This window comes from Artemia franciscana, chromosome 11 (genome assembly GCF_032884065.1).
Source record: "Artemia franciscana chromosome 11, ASM3288406v1, whole genome shotgun sequence".
NCBI lineage: Eukaryota > Metazoa > Arthropoda > Branchiopoda > Anostraca > Artemiidae > Artemia > Artemia franciscana.
In genome coordinates, this window is record NC_088873.1 from 9,764,413 (window position 1) to 9,788,544 (window position 24,132).

General features: G+C 35.7%; 1 long non-coding RNA gene across 1 annotated transcript; it reads left to right on the top strand.

The window, feature by feature from the left end:
* The first annotated feature begins 12,614 nt into the window (after positions 1–12,614).
* Positions 12,615–16,045, top strand: LOC136032781 (uncharacterized). Its single transcript, XR_010618779.1, has 2 exons — positions 12,615–14,254; positions 15,826–16,045. It is a non-coding gene; the product is annotated as an uncharacterized LOC136032781 (long non-coding RNA).
* Positions 16,046–24,132: the final 8,087 nt, after the last annotated feature.

Sequence of the window (24,132 nt, forward strand, 5' to 3'; positions counted from 1 at the left end):
GTTTTCACGTTGTTCTTATGATTCCTTGGCATGATTTTTTGGTAATTTCTCTTTGAGCCGCGACCCTGTTTTCACGTTGTTCTTGTGACTCCTCGGCACGATTTTTTTTATAATTTCTCTTTGGGACGCAAGCCTGTTTTCATGCTGTTCTTGTGATTCCGCGGCACGCTTTCTTTTCAAACTTTCGCTATTAACTGGAAGCCTTTTGGCATTAACTCTTTGAGCAGCTTCCTCGGCTGTTTCTTCTGCCATTGTAGGATTTATACTAAAATTTCTCCGTGAATTAACTGTTTGAGAAGCTTCCTTAGCTGTTTCTTCTGCCATTGTAGGATTTATACTAAAATTTCTCTTTGAATCGCCCCCCTTATATAGGACAAAGGATCTCCTGTTGATTGGATCTAGCCAAAGCATTTGGTAAAGTATGGCACAGGAGACTAAATTCTAAACTCTGTGCAATGGGCATCCACAATGCTGTTGTCAACTGATTAATACAATTTCTTACTACTAGAAAGCAGGTGCTATGGGTATTCAGAGACAGCATATTGATTTTCTTCTCAGGATCAGTAGATGTTAAAAGTGGAGTGCCTCAAGGAATGCATTTAGGTCCAACTATTTAATATATACATCAACAATGCACCTTCAATAATAGAGATTCAAGCTGATCTTGGTGCACTCTCAAAGTGGGTTGCTTAAACTCTCAGTTTTGTAAAAAGAATGTTTTGCAGGAGATCTCCAGCTGTGATCACCAAGCTTTTAAAGGGCCTGATCAGACATAAATTAGGATTTTAGATGTGTATTGCTACTCCAGTCAATAAGGTTGAGATATAAATTGTGGAATCAGTACAGCAGCATTCAACTAAATGCATAAAGTGATTCAACATCTCCCATATCCTACCTGATTACATAAGCTCAAAATACCCTCACATATAGACATGGGATTGTAGATGGAATAATGGCTGACCAGTTAGTCTGTGACCAGAGTGTTATCCCTAACTTGTTCCAGAAAGTTAGTTTGCCAAGTACTAGAGGCAATTCCTTGAAGATTTACCAAAAACATGCAAACACCAAACTGCAAAACAAATTATTTTCTAATCATGTAGTCAGTCTATGAAACTCCCTTAGCTTGAATGCTATTGTGTCTCCCAGTGTTTAAGCCGTCAAGTCTGCCGTTGACAAAGATCAGAGCAGGAAGTCTTGGATCACACTATGGGATGCACCTGACAAATCAAGTCATCATCATCATTGACCTGTATTTTTGGGACTTGTCCTTATTGTTTGGTAGTGTGATTTAAGGTAAAATATTGGGATGGAATCGGAGCATGTGTAGCTGCATTGGCCTCAGGTGGCTTGGTGCTGCAGTGAGCTATTAGTAGTAGTAGTTGACATAATGCATTAGTAAAGTGTATATGTAGCAATCACTTGGTAAAAGACACTGGATCAAATTATTCTTACCATCAAATACATAGGAAGCAATTACTAGATGTCATGTTTTTAGAAAAAGTAATGTCTGTGTTATAAATTATCAAACTATTCAAATTATGTTTGGAGCAAAGTAATATAATATGATATTTTGGGGTGGAATAATAAAGTAATGGCTTGCATATTTGGTGCATTTCAAAAGTAACAACATTAATTGGGTGTCAGATATTGGAGAATAATGATGGTTTAAGCGGATATAGCTTTTTTGGAGTTTCTTTAAGAAAGTGTCTTTTTTTTCTATTTTTGAAATATTTCAATAGGTCAATATTGAAATATTTAGTAGAAATTTAATAAAAATATTTTAATATTTCAAAATATATCAATAGGTTCTTGCCATAGATCCTTTTAAAGTTTTGATGACTGCTGGTGAAGAAATAAAACCAAAATGCTGCTTTCACAACATTTATATCAAGAAAGCAAACCAAAGATTTTCCCCAATTTTTGTTGCTAAAGCAGCAATAAGAAATGAGCAATGAAAAAAGTAAAATGCAGCTTGTATGAAAATAATTTTCCATATACATTTTTATTATAGTTCTCAATTTTGGTTATTTTTATATTAACAGTTACTAACTATAAATATTATATTTATTATTTATAGCTTGACTGTTATGCATTTTCATTATAGTTCTTTCTTGGATGGGGTCTAATATTAGATGTTGCTATCGTTAACTCCAGTCCAGATCAAACAGTTCGTGGTAACGAGCGACCCGGCTCAATAGTAAATGAAACTAAATAACGGAATCCTGATGCTAAAATATACATAAAAAGAATCGGATTTTCATGCTGATTTTAAATATATGAGTTTCATCAAATTTGGTCTTTGTCATCAAAAGTTAAGAGCCTGAGAAAATTTGTCTTATTTTAGAAAATAGGGGAAAACACCCCCTAAAAGTCACCGAATCTGAACGAAAATCACACCCTCGCATTCAGCAAATCAGAGAACCCTATAGCAAAATTTTCAACATCCTATCTACAAAAATGTAGAATTTCGTATTTTTTGCCAGAAGACAAATCACGGGTGCGTGTTTATTTGTTTGTTTTTTCCCCAGGGGTCATCGTATAGACCAAGTGGTCCTAGAATGTTGTAAGAGGGCTCGTTCTAACGGAAATGAAAAGTTCTAGTGCTCTTTTTAAGTGACCAAAAAATTGGAGGGCACCTACGCCCCCTCCCACGCTCATTTTTTCTCCAAAGTCAACAGATCAAAATTTTGAGATAGCCATTTTGTTCCGCATTGTCAAAAACCATAACAACTATGTCTTTGGGAATGACTTACTCCCCCACAGTCCCTGGGGGAGGGGCTGCAAGTTACAAACTTCGACCAGTGTTTACATATAATAATGGTTATTGGGAAGTGTACAGTCGTTTTCAGGGGATTTTTTTTGGTTTTGGGGGCGGGGATGAGGGGAGGGGGCTATGTGGGAGGATCTTTCCTTGGAGAAATATGTCATGGGGGAACAGAAATTCAATGAAAAGGGCGCAGGATTTTCTAAAATTACTAGAAAAAAAAACAATGAAAAAATAAACATGGAAAAATTCTATCAATTGAAAGTAAGGAGTACCATTGAAACTTAAAACGAACAGAGATTATTACGCATATGAGGGGTTCTAAAAACACTTTAGCATAAAGAGCGAGGTATTTAGGAGGAGATAAATACCTCGCTCTTTATGCTATTGCATTTTTAGTAATTTCAACTATTTATTCTACGGCCTTTCTGATTCAGGGGTCATTCTTAAATAATCGGCACAAAACTTACAATTTAGTGTAAAGAGCGGGGTATTAACGAGGGTACAAACCCCCTCATATACATAATAAAAATTTAAGAATAGAAAAGTTTGTTATGTAAGTTATTTCTTAAGTTACCTATATTTTTTACTAATAAAAAAATTCGTTAAAAATTAAAATTTATAGTTGCCTTGTTGTGTAACCGAAAAATTGCATGGCAACTAGGCCTCCTTCCCCATCCCATATTTCTCAAAATCGTCTGATCAGAACTAAGAGAAAGCCATTTAGCCAAAAAAGGAATTAAAATATAAAATTCATTTTAATAATTTATGTGTGGAGAGCCAAACCAAACATGCATTAATTCAAAAACGTTCAGAAATTACATAAAAAAACTAGTTTTTCTAACTGAAAGTAAGGAGCGACATTAAAACTTAAAAAGAACAGAAATTACTCCGTATATGAAATGGGTTGTCTCCTCCGTAATCCTTCGCTCTTTACGCTAAAGTTTGACTCTTTACCACAATTCTGCTTTTTAAAACAATTAAAAGCTTCATGTATCGGAAATGGGTGGGATCGGAAAGTGGTGGGATCGGGATGAAACTTGATGGGAAAAATAAGCACAAGTCCCATATACATGATTGACATAAACGGAACGGATCCGCTCTTTTTGGGATAGTTGAGGGGGGGGGGGGTTATTTCTGAAAAATTAGAAAAAATGAGGTATTTTTAACTTACGAACAGGTGATCAGATCTCAATGAAATTTGATATTTAGAAGGATATCGTGGCTCAGAGCTCTTATTTTAAACCCGACCAGATCTGGTGACATTGGGGGGGGAGTTGGGAGGGGAAAACTAAAACTTGAAAAACACTTAGAGTGGAGGGATCGGGATTAAACTTGGTGGGAAAAATAAACACAAGTGCTATATACATGATTGACATAAACGGAACGGATCCGGTCTCTTTGGGATAGTTGGGGGGGGGGGGGGTTATTTCTGAAAAATTAGAAAAAATGAGGTATTTTAACTTACGAACGGGTTATCGCATCTCAATGAAATTTGATATTTAGAAGGATATCGTGTCTCAAAGCTCTTATTTAAATCCTAACTGGAACTGGTGACGTTGGGGGAAGTTTGGGGTTGGGGAACCTAAAATCATGGAAAACGCTTAGATTGGAGGGATCAGGATGAAACTTGGTGAAAAAAAACAGAAGTCTTACATACGTGATTTACATAATTGGAATGGATCCGATCTATTGGGGGGGGGGGGGTTAATTCTGAAAAATAAGAAAAAATGATGTATTTTTAACTTACGAAGGAATGATCTGATCTTCATGAAACTTCATATTTAGAAGGACCTCGTAACTCAGTTCTCTTATTTTAAATCTTAACCGGATTAAGCGTAATTGGGGGGGGGGGTAGTTGGGGGGGGGGGTTTGGAAATCTTAGAAAATACTTAAAGCGGTGAGATCAGGATGAAACTGGATGGGAAGAATAAAAACCTGTCTAAGATACGTGATTGACATAACCGAACCGAATCTGCTCTCTTTGGTGGAATTGGAGGTGGGGTAATTTTGAAAATTGAGGTATTTGTAACTTACGAAAGGGTGACCAGATCCTAATGAAATTTGATATATAGAAGGATCTTGTGCTTTAGAGTTCTTATTTTAAATTCCGACGAGATCCTGTGACGTTGGGGGGAGTTGGAGGGGGAAACCGGAATTCTTGGAAAACATGAAAATTGGGGTATTTTTATCTTACGAATAGATTATCGGATCTTAATGAAATTTGATTTTTAGAAAGAATTTATGTCTCAGAGCTCTTATTCCAAATCCCGACCAGATCGTTTGACATTGGGGGGAGTTGGAGGGGGAAATCTTGGAAAAACACTTGGAGTGTAGGAATCGGGATGAAGCTTGGTGGATAGAATAAACAAATGTCCTTGATACGTGATTGACAGAATCGATCTTGATTCGCTCTCTTTGGGGGATTTGGGGGGAGGGGTTCAGTGATTTGGCGTGTTTGGTGCTTCTGGACGTGCTAGGACGATGAAAATTGATAGGCGTGCTATGGAGCTGCACAATTTGACTTGATAGTCATTTTCCAGATTCTACCATCTGGGGGGCTAAAGGGAGAGGAAGAATTAGAAAAAATTAGATATTTATAACTTACGAGTGGGTGATCGGATCTTAATGAATTTTGATATTTAGAAGGACATCGTGACTCAGAGCTCTTATTTTAAATCCTGACCGGCATTAAGCCTCTTATTTTCCTTTTAAAATCAATCTATTGATTCATAGAATTTTGTTAGAGCTCATACCATATGATCTCTTGGCTCTTCTCGCCTCGTCACAAGTGCCATATGAGCTCTTAGCTCTTGTTAGCTTTGAAAAGACGCTACGTTTGTCTAATCCTTTAGGTAAACTTTTCGCTTGCTTACCATGTTCTGCGTTGCGCAGGTGCCGATCTCCTGATTCAATGACTTCGGCTGGGAGTGCAATGCGTGGTTAGGGGTAAATCGTGCGACGCTTTCCGGGTATTTTCTCCAGATTTCTCCAGGTATCCATTTAAAGCGGGGTTAATGCTTGGCTAAGCTTGCAGAGTCACACCAATGACCCCCGTTCTAAACCAAATAACCAGCGACATCTTTAGGTAGGGTAAAATTTTTAGGTTTAATTTAATTTTTGCAAAGTGTGTAGTGTAAAATGCGCTCAAAATGAGGATTGACCTAAAAAGAAATCGTAGTTCGAAAGCTGACATGAAATACGGTCGTTTTTAGTTTTAAAAACCCTGCGTTTGTCCCTTTAGTCACAGTGTCGTGGCATTCTACTTTAAATGTTTGGCGCCTGTATTGCTTAAAAGGAACTGACCGCTCGGCTTACTATACCCATCGCTTTTTTAATGGCAGCTAAATGCGTCGTTATTATCCCATTGCAATTGTTCAGTAACAGCATTTTATCACCATAAGAACTTCAACAATAGATATGCTAATAATTATCTTTGTATCTTTTGGCAAGACAATGTTTGAAGAATAGATACAGTGAATACGTTATTTAATTTTCCCTTCCTTTATAAAAGTAGGAACGTAAATAAGGGGAGGGGTTCGTTTTAAGTTTTAATGCTGCACCTTACTTTCTGTTGAAAAAAGTTTCTTTTTTTAATTTTGATTGTTTTCCAAATCATATGCTCCCCCGCAGATAATTCCCCCCATTAAATTTCGATATATTTCCCTGTAACAAATACTATACGTGAACAATGGGAAAATTGCGTAACTCATAGCTCTTTTCCCTCCCCCATTTTTACTGTATTTTCATAATTTTGCAATGTTCCTATAATTTGTACACAAATAATCATTTTTGTGGGGCATTATCATCTAATTATTTTGAAAGATTATCATCTGGGTATCTGGGGGTCAAAATCTGGGTCATCTGGGGTCAAAAACTGTGTATTGTCCTGCCCTTTCCCCTAAGAGTCTTTCAATGTGTAAATATTCTAATTTAGTGCTGAAAATACATTCAGACATTCGGGGACACCGGTGTCCCGGTGTCCCCGGGACACCGGGACACAAATGACGACCGGGACACAGGGAATATAAATGACGACCGGGACACTCAAAGAGAAATTACAGACTGGGACACCGGGACACAAATGACGACTGGGACACAGGGGATATAAATGACGACAGGGACACAGGGACACAACTGCAACGGGGACGCCAGGGGGCACAGGGGGATATATAAATTACTACAATGGCACGTACCTAATATGGTGCGTAACGACTTACGCGCGCGGGGGGGGGGCTTGTGGGGGGGGGGGGTGCAAAGCGCCCCCACCAATACAATACCCTACACAATATATATATGTATACATATATATATATATATCTATATATATATATATATATATATATATATATATATATATATATATATATATATATATATATAATTATGATAATATATTATTTGCTTGTTAACTAGAAAAGATACGTAAAAACCTTATCTTCAATTTGATTTAATGGTTTCATTTGTACATGGTGGGCCAAAAGTCATCTACCCAATTCAATTTTCAATATCTTTTATTTTAACAGTTACATGCATGAAATTTTAGTATCATAAAGTCAATTCAATGAAAACTGATTTTCTATCACGTACTTTATACGTACGTTCTATGTATACCGTATCACGTTACATACCGTACATTGTATGGTACTTCTCCATAATTAATTTCCAGGATCTAAAAAAAATAAAAATATGAAGAAAAAAAGTATTAAGAAATAAAAAAGACATTTAAATTTGAAATGGGTCATTGACTTTTGGCCCATCCTATATATATATATGCAGTTACGACTATATATTTGACCATTAAAGGAGAGCGGGGGGGGTGACTAAAGTTCATTTGCGATGCAAATGAAGACTATATTTGGATTCAGGATGAAAGTTTGATTCTAAACGTATGTCTATTTCCTAGCTAGTTAATCAGAAACTTTACTAGTTTTTTGTTGTTGTTTTTTTTTGTTTTAAATCTTTTGTATTTTCACTTTTAGGGAAGAATGTCCCTGCTTGTGAGACTGAAGAAACATCAACTCCAACCACTTCTAGTGTGCCGACGTCCAATAATGCAACGTCCAATTTAACAGCACCACCACTACTGGGTAAGCGTCTTATAAATAATGCTGATATATGAATTTCTGTATAATTGGTCCTTGGAATAGTTGCAAGATCTTTTTTTATGCAAATATAAATTCTGACTAAGGGAGTCAGCACAACGTTGTTCATTTGAAAAGACCAACCTTGTATGCAAATAACGCTATACTTTATGGAAAATAAAATCTGACAAGTGTAATCAGAAGATCATTCTGGAAAGAACGTTATTTGTTTGAAAAGAATAAACGTTTTAACAATCCTATTAGTTTGCTCATTTGTTAATTCAATTTTTCTTGTGGAAAATGTCTAGCTGATTATGAATTTGGAACTTAACTTTGGGAAATCAGGCTTGCAAATCTGCAACGGAAAGTATCTGACGCCTCGAGAAGTGCATTTTTACGCCTAAATTATCTAATGTTGTATGTGAAGTTTTCCAGATTAGTATGTAGAGGGGGAATCACCCCTCACCCCTGAGTGCTCATAATTTGTACTATAGTTTCTGCCACCATACCTTTTTTAGGCTTAACACCCTTGGACTTCATAATTCAGTCTACGAAAAATTTAGCAAAGAAAAGTGGGTTTTATTTCGATTAAATTAAAAAACTAGTTTTTTTTAACCGAAAGTAAGGAGCGACATTAAAACTTAAAACGAACAGAAATTACTCCGTGTATGAAAGGGCTGTTCCCTTCTCAACGCCCCGCTCTTTACGCTAAAGTTTGACTCTCTCTCAATTCTACTTTATTAAACAGTAAAAAACTTTTTAAACCAACTTTATTAAACCAAAAGTGTCCCAAATCTACCGTAGAAGGGGAAAAACGAGGGGGGGTCGTTTTTTGTGTTTACACAGGATTTGGAGTTTAAATGGTCGTTTTCTACCAAGCCAATCATGACGAATCCGAGACGTCAGTTTTCCGTATCAGGGTATCAATTTTCACCCTCATGGAATGGGACGGAGGGTGGGTAAGGAACCCACATCATTATTTGAAGGTTTCCAGCAACTAAAAGATCATTCATATAAAATAAAGCAGTGTATTGCTAAATATGAGATCAAAAAGCAATTTTTCTTACTACTTACCTGATTTCCACCTCTTTAGGGCGTTAATAAGTATAACTTCTTGAAAGCCAATTCTATAGTCGGGGTCAAAACTGCAGACGAATCAGTTATAAAAAGAAACGTTTAGAACTTAGGTAAATTAATCATAAAAATATTTTTCTTTTAAAGCGCAATCTAAAGCTAATTCTTCTTCCTAGTCGTCTTGGTTATCGTCCTCATCCTGTCTGTCTGCAGTGTTGGCACATAACGCCCTTTTAAACGCCCTGCAGGGTAAATTGTTCTAACGGCAGCTGCATCTGAGAAACTCGCACCCGCTGGTGTACCACACCATCTTAAGCAGATTTTCTGGTGCTGCTGAGGCATCGGTCATAATGTGAAGATACATATTTCGTGACTAAAAGAGGCACAAAACCAACTCTTTGGGCCTTAGCGAATTGGACGTGTCTTGCCACTTCATTATTTGCAAATAACACGTATAAAAGTGGTACTTCCCGGCAGCCAAAGTTGGCGGAAGCTGCTCTGCCTGAATGAAAGCAATTGAACTTTTGAGCCACATAGTAAATACCAAATTTGGACATCCTTCAATGTCTTCTCATTACTTTTCCCTTTGTATACGCGGAGCAAAGCTTTCTCTCCGACTTCGGTGATCTAGCAATTAGATCCTGGTATCATGAAGATCTTGCAAGCATTCTTAAAAATACCATCTTTAGGTGACAAGGAAGCCAGTGTTGGTTTCTCTACGCCGTAAAGTCTAGATGTTGTATCAGAGCCAGACATTGCGTGGCAATGAGTAAATTTTCTGCTCCTTAGGCTCCGAGTTTCTTCTTGATCCTTTTTATGCCTCACACTCGTCGGTTATTTTCATGCGTGTTTGTCTGCATAAAGAGATCACATACATCAAGCTTGGCATGGTACAGCAGAAGGGATAATAAGTCGATATCATTTCCAATCAAAGTGTTTGACAAAGTTTCAACGCAATTAACTGCAGTTTTTACAACTAAGACATCGCCATCATCTTGAGCATGTACCATAGTTACAGCTATCTCCTTTCTCCTGAAAACAATTGTCAATTTCTTCCCCTACCATATCTCGCAGATTTGGCATCGTCCACGTTTACAGGTGATCAAGTCTGGACACCAGTAACCACTTTCAACAGTCGTGAATACTGCCTGAGGGCTCTAAGGACTCAATGTGTCGAACTATTTGTTCTATGTCCACCAGGTCTTTAGCCAAATGGGGCTAAAAAATTTTTAGCAGCCTGTCTCAGAATCTTTGATTCTGCTTTAGGTTGGCATATATTTAATAATCCGTCCCACACGATACTTTTTGAAAAATTTTCACTCATCAGTAATGATTTGGGGATAAAACATTCGAGAATCAATCGAAATTAATCTCAAAATAAATAATAATATTCCTTTGAACAGGGACTTAGGGGAATACTCACTAAATTCTTTATACTCAAATTTAATTAAAAACGATCTACCAAAATATTTTACTAAACCGATTTATAATAGTACTGAACCAGCTACGAAAAGGCCCCTTTAGACAGGCTGCTAAAAAAGCAATGTTGGCTCTGAGAAATTACATTTAATCACTTTGTTCTCTTTAGTTTGAATGAGTTTATATTCTCACTTCATTCTTTTTGTCAGTCCTGGTTGAACTTCGTTGAAGTAAGGACGCTAGGGCTGTTTTTAAAAAAGTTTTTAAGTAATATTATTTAGTTTTAATTCTCACAATGTAAGTTTATTTATATATGCATATTTTCTCTCTTGTTCTCGTATTGTGCTGAAGACGGTCCTTGGACATAGGGCCGAAATATTCAAAGAACTAATTTCTACTGTCTTGAAAAAAAAAATTCCCTTTTGTTTCTACTTTGTATTTGTTTGTTATGGAAAGTCAGTGTGGTCTTCGTCGCTACTTTTTATTATACAGACGGGCCAAAATCCGCCGATCAGACTGACGCCTATAAACTACAACACGGCTATACGCTAAAGAGATCTGTTTCTGCAGATGACTGCAAAAGATGACGCGTTTCAAGCATAGACCGACCAATAGGGATCCCCAAATAAACTATGTGTTCGGCAAGCCGAACAGTAGCACCACCCAGCCTAACATCAACAGCAGACCCTTTCTTAGCATTCAATAACAACACATCATCTGATTTCTTTTCATTAAACTGAAGGATTATTTTTCTATATTCTACTTGAGACTGGATAAAATTCTCCTCTAAACCGCGAAGGAGGTGGCTCAGATTAAGTACATTGTCTGCATCATGTACACCCGGACTGTTTTCTTCTCGCTTACGTGAGAAGAAATCATCCAGATTCACACCGAAACTTTTTTGTAGCCTGATATCGGGAGCCGAAAATTCATTTCTATAATGCTGAACCCAATTATCTCGAGATATTGAGGTCATTGTTACATGAGATCTTTCTTCAAACAATGAAGACCAAAGTTTATTTGGGTGGGCAAGGATAGCCTGAGATGAAGAACGAATAATTGCACTACGGTGTAGTGAAAGCTCTTTCGCGAATTTACGCTTACTATGAATTCGAAGCTTATTCACCCAACCGTCTCTTGGACAGCCAGCCTCACGCCAAACCGAAAGCCAAAATTTTGCCGAATTATACGTGTTTTGCAGATTAACATTTGCAGACCAGCCTGGTACTTTGGTATCAGGCCACATCCGTCTAGACGGTACAGCTGACTGTTCAGCGAGACGTAATGCGTGCACAAGCTCACTAAAATAAATATTCAACCGAATTCGTGATTCCGCCGGATAGTTCTTTGAACTAACCATCAGCAGATCAAAAAGAACACAGATTTTTGAAGTAAGTTCATCACAAGTCGACTGAAATGAACTCATAGACGCATGTTTCCAATCACAAACAAAATATGGACCCTTCTGGAGCCTTGCAGGAGGAGGTGAAACACTAACATTTAAATCAATATCGAAAAACAACGGAAAATGGTCTGATGTAAAATTTGAATCAGAAACAAGAACCTCACTCGGTGTAACTGATTGAGTGTGCATAACATGATCTAGGCTTGACATACTTCTCGAATTATGAATATATTAAAAATTCTTATTCTTAGACGCGAGTATAAACTCATCACCTAGCATACCGAGTAACATATTAGCACGATTAAAACTTGAACTGTGTTACCGCTCAGGTTTTCAAGATCACTGTTAAAGTCACCTGTTATCAGACACGAAAGTCCATATTTTATCATTACACTTCGATAGTCTTGCAATACTTATGGCAAACAGTCTATCTGATCGATCATCACGATAGTCCGTAGCAAATATGCAAGCCATTGCTTTATTATTCCACCCCAAAATTTCATATTATATTACTTTGGTCCAAACATAAATTTGAATAGTTTGATAATTTATAACACAGACAACATTACTTTCTCTAAAAACATGACATCTAGTATTTGCTTCCTATATATTTGATGGTAAGAATAATTTGATCCAGTGTCTTTTACCAAGTGATTGCTTGCTGCATATACACTTTACTAATGCATTATGTCAACTACTACTACTAATAGCTAGCTGGATACATCTCTCTGCCATAAACTCTAAAGCTTTACTTCAGCTCACACAATATGAGCTCCGGATGAACCAAAATCAGAAACCATTCTTTCTTACCAAAGGCAAAAAATTTTTTTTTCTAAAATATTGCATCATACTCATCAATTTGGCATGTCGTCTGCACTCAAGGTAAAATTTGCAAAGGTTAGACTTTTAACACTGTTGCAATAAACTAAAAGTGAAAGCAAAGGAAATAAAAAAAAACAAATAAATAAATCAGGACAGATCAAAAGTGCTGCTCCAACCAGAGCCACTTTTAGGGGAGGGTGCAACCGAGGCAGTTGTTCCGGGGACCAAGGCTGGGGAATTGCTCAATTTGATTTGGCTTTTTTGCTTTGGGAAAGGGTGCTGTAATTAATTTTGCCCTGGGCACCACTCACCCTAGGAACGGCTTTGGCTCTGACTGTACAATAATTACAAATCAATACTTGTATTGATTCATGATTCATTTTTATTTTTATTTTTTTGAAGGCTTGTAATTTGCAAGTATTGTGTGTAGATAGATTAAGAAGTAAAATACGAACATTGACCTAGTAGTACTCTTCCAAACTTGCAAAGATTTGACCTTATTTATCTAGTCCTCATTTTTCTTTTTTAACATTTGCTGTCGGTATAACTTCACACAGACTGAGAAGAACCGTCCCTTGGTAAAAATAAAAAATTATCGCCTTTAATGCTTTTGTCACCTCTTCCCCCAAAAAATCCTCTTATTCCCCTTCCCTAGAACTGGATGTGTTGACAACCTTCACGTATTTATATATTATGTAGAGTCAAAAATGTGGAATATCAGAAAATCTCTTCCCTAGTTTTTAGTCTTCAGCACTAGCTTACTGACATAACTATTAACACTTTGGTGCAAAGAAATGGTCATACATACTTCTATACCCCTGCTGGGCGAACCCACAGCTCTCCTTCCGATGTTCTTGCCTATATGATCAAGATATGTTTGCAGTTTCATTTGCCTGTGCTTGACTATCTTGGCTAATGCATATCTACCGTGCAAATGTCATACCATTACCTCAACAAATGTTTACTTGAAGTCTCGGCCGAAGCTTCAAAGGCTACTTGCTCTTCAGCGGTGACCTCAGTACTGATGTTGAACGTCTCATCATGATCGGAAATGTTTTTAAAAACAACTTACTTATTGACTGTTTGACGTCTGAGGAAGTCAAATCTTCACCAATTTATGGTTGGTCATGGACTAGTTGGAAAAGGGTGCTGCGCGTCATGCAAGGCTCATCATAAAAAGCTCTTTATAGCTCTAGAAATGTCATTTTTACTCAAAATACATATTTTGAGCATAAATATAGGGATCCTTTGAATGTTTTGCCTTTGACACCCTATGCATCATATAAAAGTCCAAACGATTCAGAAACTATAGCTTGATTCATGTATCAGAAATAGGATCATAGGTTATCTCAATTATATCAAGAAAGCTAACCAAAGTTTTTTGCCAATCTTTATTGCTAAAGCAGCAATAAGAAATGAGCAATGAAAAAAGTAAAATGTAGCCTGTATGAAAATAATTTTCAGTATACATTTTATTATGGTTATTAATTTTGGTTATTTTTGTATTAACAGTTACTAAATATAAATATTATATTTATTATTTATAACTTGACTGTTATGCATTTTTATTATAGTTCTTTCTTGGATGGGGTCTAACTTAGATGTTGCTATCGTTAACTCCAGTCCATATTTTTTCAAGAATCCATTTCATGTATGTTGCATCGAAGGCACCCTCTCTTTCATTATGTAAGACTTTTCTTTTTGGTTTTGTGTTTGTATCCCTTGTCTGTAGAGATGGATTTTTAAATTTTTAATTTTATATAATTGGGTTGAGAAATGTTTGTAGCAAGTAATTTCAACTCTCCTGTATATAAAATAAAAATCCCCTTTGTTTAATTTTCTTCTTGCTTATAGACATATCTCTTTATCTCATAAAGATTCATTGCAGTGACAAATTGTCATAATGCTTTTGCCTTTGACTACTCTGCATCTAAAAGTTTAATTTCAATATTAAGAGACATTCTTTACAAATATGAACAAGAGCTGTTTGTGTGTGTGTGTGTGTGTGTCTGTCTGTGTGTGTGTGTGTGTGTGTGTGTGTCTGTGTTTGCGAGCGTGTCTGAATATCAATGAGATTCAGAGGTTGTGCAAGATTAATTGCTATTTAATAGGCAGTTTTAAAATTAGTATAATGTATCTGCAATTTTCAAAATAAACACAAAAAATGCTAAATAAAATGGGTGGTCAAAAGAACTTTGGATTACCAAGCTGTAAACCTATTTCAATAATAAAGCCCAAGCTGGCTTTGCGGTCGCACCTAGAAGGTTTCAGAGATCTCCAAAAGTCAAAGAGGCTGTTTTAAGAGTTTATGTTCATTCTTTCAGTGTATTCTCCCCCCCCCCCACCTCCTGAAAATTTCTCTCCTGGAAACTTCCACCGCCTGGGAATTCCACCTCTCCCAGGCCGATCCCCACCTAAATTATTCCAGAATAATTCCAAAAACTATTTATTGCTGTAAAAGTAAATTTATCAATGCTTGTAAATTGGTTGTAAGTTTCCCGCTTTTTTTGTCATCTGCTTGAGAATTCAAAAATTCAACTGTAAGTAAAATTTGAATAAGATATGATTGTTTAGGCAACATTTTCTATGAAGAGTAGTTTTATTGCACAAGTTCTTAATATTCAATTAATATTGGCGGATGTTCAAATAAATCAAAATTATATATGAACATGAAGATTTTCAAAAAGGCGACAGTCACATCTCAAGACTGGTTTACATTATTAAGTATACATATTAATTTGAAGTGTATTTTCTTTTCAGTTAAGCGCAAATTGTGTTCTGGTCTTGAGAAGGCACGGGGATTATCAGCCCTATTCATGTTAATTTTTGTTCATTTTTAGTTTGACTCAGCTATTTATTCAATACAAAAAAAAACAGGTTTTTGTAACTGCAAGTAAGGAGCGACATTAAAACGATAAGAAATTATTGCTCAATTATTATTAGTGTTCAAATTTTTATTTTTTTAAGTAAAACTAAGCTAAGTTAAAAAAGCTTGAAACGCAAATAATTAAGCAAAGTAGTTCAAAACCATAAGGGTAGAAGTAGGTTCACTAAGGTCTGTTTTGGCCCAATATTTGTTGCCTTTGAATGCTTCTGCTTCATCTGCCTCCTTGGTAGTTAGATTAATTTAGGTATTCATTATTCTTTTATTCTTCATCGTTTATTCTTTTTATTTGTCTATTCTTTATAGACGTTAGTTATTCTTTTTTTGAACTCTTCGCTTCAAGATTATCATTTTTTTTTCTGTTCTTTTTCAGGTCTGTTAACTGTTATTCTGTGATTTGAGTTATAGATGGTGCTTAAACACAATCACAGGACAACAGTATAGACTACTTTGGATTCAAATTCAATCGCAATACCCCTACAGATGCCAGTAGCAGCACCATTTATCAGTCTCATTTATTATTAGTATCAGTATCACACCCAGTATCAGTACCATTTTTGTTTTTAATCATGAATAAAATTAAATCTGTTGCATTGTGGGAGTCTTCTCTTCTAAACTAGAGCCATTCAATAGAAAAACTACAAATAAAGCCTTACCATCACATAGGGTGTGCCATTGCTACCGAAAGCACCGCTCAACCTTCTCCCTCGGAATGTCTACGCGTACCAGCTTACATCTTTGTTTTGTGGGATAAAAACCAACTACAGATCAAATTAGAAACTGTAGAGTCACCCAACGATAAAACTGCACATTCAAGCCATACCTGGTTATAGAGGGAGGCCTGGCCACAGCTGTAATGAAAGTATTGAAAAGCTTAATTTAATGATGCTCCTTGTAACGAGGATTCACATTTTTTAGAATATTTAAGGCTAAAAACAATTTGTTGAGGACATTTCTGGCCTCTTTGAGTTACTGAATTTAGGATGCACCAATGTATTAACTGAGTTTGAACTTCTTTCATGATTATCTCTCCTTAAGTTCTGGTTTTCCTCAAATTTTCTGTTTCAACCTATCTCATTAGGTTTTTTAGTAGCGTTTATGATTTATTGTGGGGAGCCACTACAATGAGACAATTGAAGTCACTGCAGTGTATGTATTTTAAGAAATTAGCCGGCTCGAAAGCAGTTTAGCTCCTAAAGGTGACCTGGGTTTACCAAATTTGTGTCTTAAGAGCATTATCAAGATGATCAAATTTTTGTTACAGACATTACATTTGCCGGATAACCGTCTAATGAAGGCGGCTCACAATAACTTAAAAAGGCGAAATCTTCTAAAAAGGTGAGGTGGCAGATTAAACAGATTAAATCCACGCTGGAAAAAGCTGATTTCTCATGGGCATGGAATAATAACCAGGGTCCCCATTGCAAACCTAATGATTTCCTTGGTATGTTGGATTTCGTTCCTTACCACCAGGAGATTAAAGTAGCCTATGATTTTATAACAAGATTAAAGTAATGTATTGAAAGGAGTTTTAGTTGATACTGTACCTACCGTGGAGCGTGCTAAGGTGTTGGTTGTAGGTGTTTGAAAATTTTATTTTCGTAGCGTAGGGCACACTTGGATTCTAATGATGCAAATGGCCCGGGAGGCAGTTCTGCTTGCGCCCTTTGTTTGGAATATGGGAGAGACGTAGAACAGTTTATGAGTAATTGTCAAAGTTTGGAGAATTGACAGAATTGCTTTATTTGTGGGGGGGGGGGGTAGGATGCATCATGGCTCCCATTTATCTTAGAGACCTTATATAGGGAGTTAATTATTATGGTGGAAAGTTTTATAGAGAATGTTTTAGAGGGGGCTACCCCTCCTCAATACCTTGTTCTTTACGCTTTTCGCTCCAATTACTTAAGAATGACTCCTGAAACCCAAGTTCTGTTTAACTAGAACAATAAGCTTTTTAAAAACTCAAAAACCTTAGCATAAATAGCGAGGGATTGAGGTGGGGTGACCCCTCGTAAACGTAACAATTTCTGTTCGTTTTAAGTTTTAATGTTACTCCTTGATTTCAATTGAAAGAAAAAATTGCTTTTCATTTTTTTTTGTTTATAAGTGCGCATGCCTCAACGACGATTTTGTAGACATTTATATCCCAAGGCCATTGGTGAAATTTTAGGCGCCTGATAAAATAAACTCTTTAAGTCTTTAAGTTTTGAGTGATTTGTGTAATTGCTGAGAATCTCTTGTTTTCATAAGAAAGTATTAAGCAGAGCCAGCCTTTGGGGGTGGCAAGTGGTATAACCTCACCAGGCCCCTCTCATAATATCCTATTGACCCCACTGCTCCAAAAACCCCAATGGGGACCAACGCTAATAAACATGTTACGAATTATAATCACCGTAACTTTTCACCCAGAGAATCCCCTCCTCCCTGGAGATTTCTAGTCTTTAAATCCAAAGACAATCCTCACCCCAAAAACTTCCCCTTGCAGATAACTCCTTCATGGATAATACTTCATCCTTGGAAATCCCCCAAAAATGCTCCCCTCCCCAACTGAATAATCTCCTCTCACATGAAGATTACCTTAAGAAAATCACCCCCCTGCAGGAACCTCCTGGTGGAATATTTCTGCCCTCCGCATAAACTTTTCCCTGACAATCCTTCCCTGAAAATTGTCCCCATATGCAAATAAAATTGTATTTTTAATTTTAAAAGGTTAGTTTTGTCAAATTACCCGTGGGGCGATGTTGGATAATTAATATCCGTAAAATACAAATAATGTAACATTTGAAAAGCAGAAACAGTCAAGTGCCTATGACCAGGAATATATATTTACTTCTGGCCTGAAATCTATTAACATGACTTTATGTGAAAAAAAAAATGTATAAGTGTTTACGCCTAAAACCTTTCCAAGAATGTATTCAACAGGTTTTAGAAGTTTCTTGGTGATAAACCGAACAGTGTAGTGCTGTAAATAAGATATATACACAAACATTCATTGTGTTGCGAGAGCAACACTTTGGTTTTGTTCCGTTTTTTTTTTGTGTCATCCTTTTTTTTTTTATACAAAAATTCCTTCATGAGATATACTAGTTTGAATGATTCAAGGGGTTGACAACTTCAGTAGTAAGGTACACACTGAAACCAAAAATAAGCCGATGCCAATTGTGAGACATGTAGGGGACTTGTAAGGAAAGGTCCAGCTGTTAGCTCATAATCATCTTCGGCAGTGAGGGGTTTGCAAATTTTGCTATTTGGTGTACCTATTATTTGTTTCCAGTGTATTTGATGATAAGACCGAATTGGTTCGAGTGGTAAGACATGTAGGGGACTTGTAAGTAATAATCATCTCTTAGGCTACAATCATCTTTAGTGAAGAGGGGTTTGTAACTTTTGCTAGTTGGTTTAGCCTACCCATACTCACTGTAACCTAAAATAGCGACGAAGACCACACTGCCTTTCCATAACAAACAAATACAACGTATAAACAATAGGGAAAGTTTTTTCAAGACAATGGAAATTATTTATGTAGATATTTCGGCCCTATGTCCAAGGGCCGTCTTCAGCACAATACAATACTATATATATATATAAAAGAACTTACATCAAATTGTGAGAATTAAAACTGAATATAAAAACACTTATTAAAACAATTTTTTTTTAAAAATATAGCCCTAGCATCCTTACTTCAGCGAAGTTCAACCAGGACTGGCGAAAAGAATGAAATGAAGAAATATAAACTCATTCAAACTAAAGAGAATAAAATGATTAGATGCAATTTCTTAAAGCTAATCTTGCTTGTTTAGCAGCCTGACTCAAAGGCCTTTTCGTAGTTGGTTCAGTACTATTATAAATTGGTTTAGTAAAATATTTTGTTAGATCATTTTTAATTAAATTTGAGTATAAAGAATTTAGTGAGTATTCCCCCAAGTCCCTGTTCAAAGAAATATTTTTATTGATTCTGAGATTAATTTCAATTGATTCTCGAACCACCTGTTTTATTCCCAAATCATTACTAATGAGTGAAACAATTCCTTTGATTCTGCTCTAGGTTGGCATATTTTTAATAATCCGTCCCACATGATACTTTTTGAAAACTCTTCACTCATTAGTAATGATTTGGGAATAAAACAGGTGGTTCGAGAATCAATTGAAATTAATCTCAAAATCAATAAAAATATTTCTTTGAACAGGGACTTGGGGGAATACTCACTAAATTCTTTATACTCAAATTTAATTAAAAATGATCTAACAAAATATTTTACTAAACCAATTTATAATAGTACTGAACCAACTACGAAAAGGCCTTTGAGACAGGCTGCTAAACAAGCAAGATTAGCTTTAAGAAATTGCATCTAATCATTTTATTCTCTTTAGTTTGAATGAGTTTATATTTCTTCATTTCATTCTTTTCGCCAGTCCTGGTTGAACTTCGCTGAAGTAAGGATGCTAGGGCTATATTTTAAAAAAAAAATTGTTTTAATAAGTGTTTTTATATTCAGTTTTAATTCTCACAATTTGATGTAAGTTCTTTTATATATATATATAGTATTGTATTGTGCTGAAGACGGCCCTTGGACATAGGGCCGAAATATCTACATAAATAATTTCCATTGTCTTGAAAAAACTTTCCCTATTGTTTCTACGTTGTATTTGTTTGGCACTGTAACCTAGAATTGAGTGTTTACGTAACGGGTAAAAACGATAACGTAAAACGAGGCAGTTTCGGAATAATTAATAGAGTATCATCTATGGTATTTTGATCCTGAAAAGTTTCGGATAGCTTTATAATACCAACTAGATTATATAAGATATTGCTCCAAGTCTTGATCCGTCACGATGTCTACGATTGAAAAGGATATATTTCAACTGGCTGCAAAGTCAATTTAGTCCCTTCTTTCGATATTCTTTTGTTATTGTTGTTTTTTCAAAGCTGAGGCATAGCCTTTGATCATGTGATTACTGATCGAGTTCTTCTTTGAAAATAATGTTTTAAATGCTTCGATAGGCTTCGATATAACTTCAGCGTTTAACCCATAGCAAAGAAATAAAACGAAAGTGTTGCTCTCGCAACACTTTATTACAATAAAATATAGAAAACTGATGTAAGAATCGTGGTATATATATATATATATATATATATATATATATATATATATATATATGTGTGTGTGTGTGTGTGTGTATGGTGAGGGGGAATCCAAAAAAGGTTCCTCAGCCCATCCTCCGCAAAAATGCATAGAAAGGAAAGGAAAATAGGACAGAGAATGAATAGTGAGACCAAGACCGGTACTTGTCTGTACCAAGAAACGGAGATCAGCACCGCCGGTACGGACTGTAAAGTCTTAATGCCGTATCCTTTACCTTTTTTTTCTTTTTTTTACTTGTCTGTTAGACAGAACATGCCCAAGAAGTGAACTCAGGTCAAACGTAATGAATTTTACCAAACATGATGATAATATGATACTTTAGAAACAAAATTTTGGAAATTACGACAAAGAATTATGGAAAGCAGGCCGCGCAGAGCACATTATATTAAATACCTAACCCCTAAACATTAAGTATTTAATTAAAATATACCTACATCGTAGTTTTTTCAACAAAAACCAGCAAATCATAACCGATTCCAGAGAGGCAAACCGGTCTTTGTCAGATCTGAGACAGCTTAGTTCTTGCTTGTGTTCCGTTAAACAGACAAAAACTCCCAGACTGAGTACACGTGTTTGATTTTTTTCTCGATTTTTTTTTAGATTGATAGCATCATTCTTAACTTAATTGACTGTGGACAATATTGACATCATTGACGTTTCATGTAGGATTAGGACCTATGGAAGGGGTGCTGCCCAGAGCGCAGTATATTAAAAATGTAATCTAACCAAACCTAGGTGTGTTAGTTATGCCCCTCAACCCAAAAAATATATCCAGAAATATTGTTCACAGAGTGAGAAACCCCTGTTTGCCTAGCGAGCCAAACGAATTATCTTGTTTAAGAAGTTGCTTGACTTTTTTTTGTCTTATGAGTGCGTAAAAATTCTCGAGTGTTTATTATATAACCTAGAAGTATGACCTTTTTATTATTATTTTTTCTACTAGAAATTCCACCTTGAAAAGGTGGTTTTTTTTTATGTCAAAAAATTTTGATTCTAATAAGGGGATCAAGACCATGTCCAGGGGGTGTACGAGGTTTCCCTCCCCCCTGAAATTTTCATCTGACTCGTAAAAACGTAGGCAAAAAGCATATAAATTTTTTTTGATGCATTGTTTTTTACCCCCCCCCCCACACACACACAAATAAATCCTTGGTACGCCCTTGCAGGGGATGGGGTTGGATTGCCCAAGACATCTTACAATGATACTATTCAATCTTTCTTCGTATCAAGGCTAAATTCAGTACTTTTTAGTTAGAAGCTTGAATGCAGCAGTTTTTTTTAACCATAAAAATAACTATTTTCTTATAGAAATAAAATGACGTAATCATAGGATATAGTCTTCAATATAAACCTTAATGATGGGAAAGTTTAATCAAACCCAAATTGTCACCCAGTTTCCAGAAAATATTCCTATTAAGCCTACATTTTTCAAATCTCTAAGTTGAATGCAGAGGCTACCCCCTCCCCCATAGTGGTACATCTCCATAAGAATACTGTGAAATTAATAATAAGGGGAAATTCTTCATATTCAGTAGGAATTTCATAGAGGACGGATGACGTCGAAGTGTGAGTCTCCTCTTATATAGCAGGGCACTCACGGTTGCCTGGGCTGCCACTTTTTGGATTTTGTTAAATTCCTAATTTGAGAAGGAGGATTTGATCCTATAGGTCTTTCATAAATGGATTTGCTAGCCTTTGTTATTCGTATCGACGTAATCATGGATGTAAATAGTAAAAATTTTCCAAGGAGGGGGTATTGATATTCGTTTTGAGGGGAAAAAGTATGAACTCTTTGAAGCTTTGTAATCGTTTGTTTCTCTGGACCTGAGGCCAGATACTTATTATTACCGTATTTCTGTTGATTACACTAATTGAATTGATTATTCTTGTTTTGACATTGAAAAAATGTCGGGTGTAGCTAACCGTTAGATAGCGTTGATAGTTTTTGGTCGACATTAGCGCCAGTTCCCGCTCTTATAAGTTACCCCTAATCTTTGTTTATGCTAATAATCCTAATTCTTTAGGGGGAACCCTTGTAATAAAGCTTACGTGTGGAGAAAATTATAGACACCAAAATTTAATAAAAAATTTAGGGGCATTGTCTAGCATTATAAAGAGAAAGCTTTGTTCCATTCTAAATCCCCATAAGTCTTTTTGACGTCTTAGATTTCGTTCCCTCTTGGTCTCTGGAGTGATTTTTGACTTAGCTCCAGTTTCCTCTCCCTAATCCTCTTAGAATGACTTTTATTTGTGATTCTACTTAGGAAGAAAGGCATTTTAGATATGGCCTAAATCCTGAACTAGTTTTAATGATAATCTAGATAATTTAAATCTTATTGGCTTATATACGCTACTATGATAGACTGATCAAAAATGGGGCATTTTTCAATTATAGTGTCCGATTCTCTGTTTCAGTCAACAACCATTTTGGCGGTGACAGTGGAAAGAACATTCTAATCCTGTTTAAATCGGCATCGCTTTTAACACGAGATGGAATTCGCCACTTTTTTTTTTCTTTGTCGGCAAAGCGGTCATCCAATTTTTAAAACCTTAATTTTGAAGTATTCCAGGTCGTGACGATAATTCAATAAGTGTTATGTTACATGGCAACGTCGGGCGAATCAATGAGTATTGGCAGCTTATAAGAATGGAAACTGGAATTAATGGTGGAAAAAATTAACAACGCTATCTATTGTTTGGTGTTTCTCGGCATTTTTTAATATTTGTAATACTTTTTTTTTAGAAAAAAAAATCAAATACTTATTACTACACTGGTTTTACTTTATTGCTGTGAGAAATGGCAACAAAAAAAAAGCCGAAAGTTAGAAGCACTTGGCGATTTTCTGTGGTGATACTACTGCTAAAAATTCCAACTTATTACTACTCTGAAAAAAATGCCAAAAACTAGATGTTATGTTTTTTTATCAAAATCTACATAAAAATCTCACATATTTTTTTTTGAATGATCTTAGCGGAAGAATGTTGGAAGGAATGTTAGTGGGTGTATGACAGTTCTTGCAATAGTTGTTAGAAAATCCTACAGATTTGCTACATCTATTAATGAGTCTATTAATACTTTTTATTAGAACTACTAAATAAAATTAATTAATATGCTTGTTATATTATATTTTCTCATCGTTAGTCTATTAAAGTTAATGATTAATACCTATTAAATCGCCTACAGTATTAATAACCTACATTATCATTACGTATTAAAGGTAATTCCTGATTAAAGGAGTTATAACATCCTCCAATAATGAAATTTGAAGTCAAATTTGGTAAAACGCCAATTTAAATTCCAAAGTTTTTTTCCGGAATTATTTTATTTATAAACCAAATATTATGACACTATAATAGGTTATACAGAAGCTTTTGTCAATCATGAAACTATTATAAGTTTAGGAGTTAATAAAAATGTTTTTTAGCACACGTTGTTTACGTTTTCTCTTTTGAAAAGTTCCTTCACTTTTGTATATGTTTTTAGTTTCATTGTATTTTGTGCCATTTTAGCCAGGGGTTTTTCATTGTACCGAATT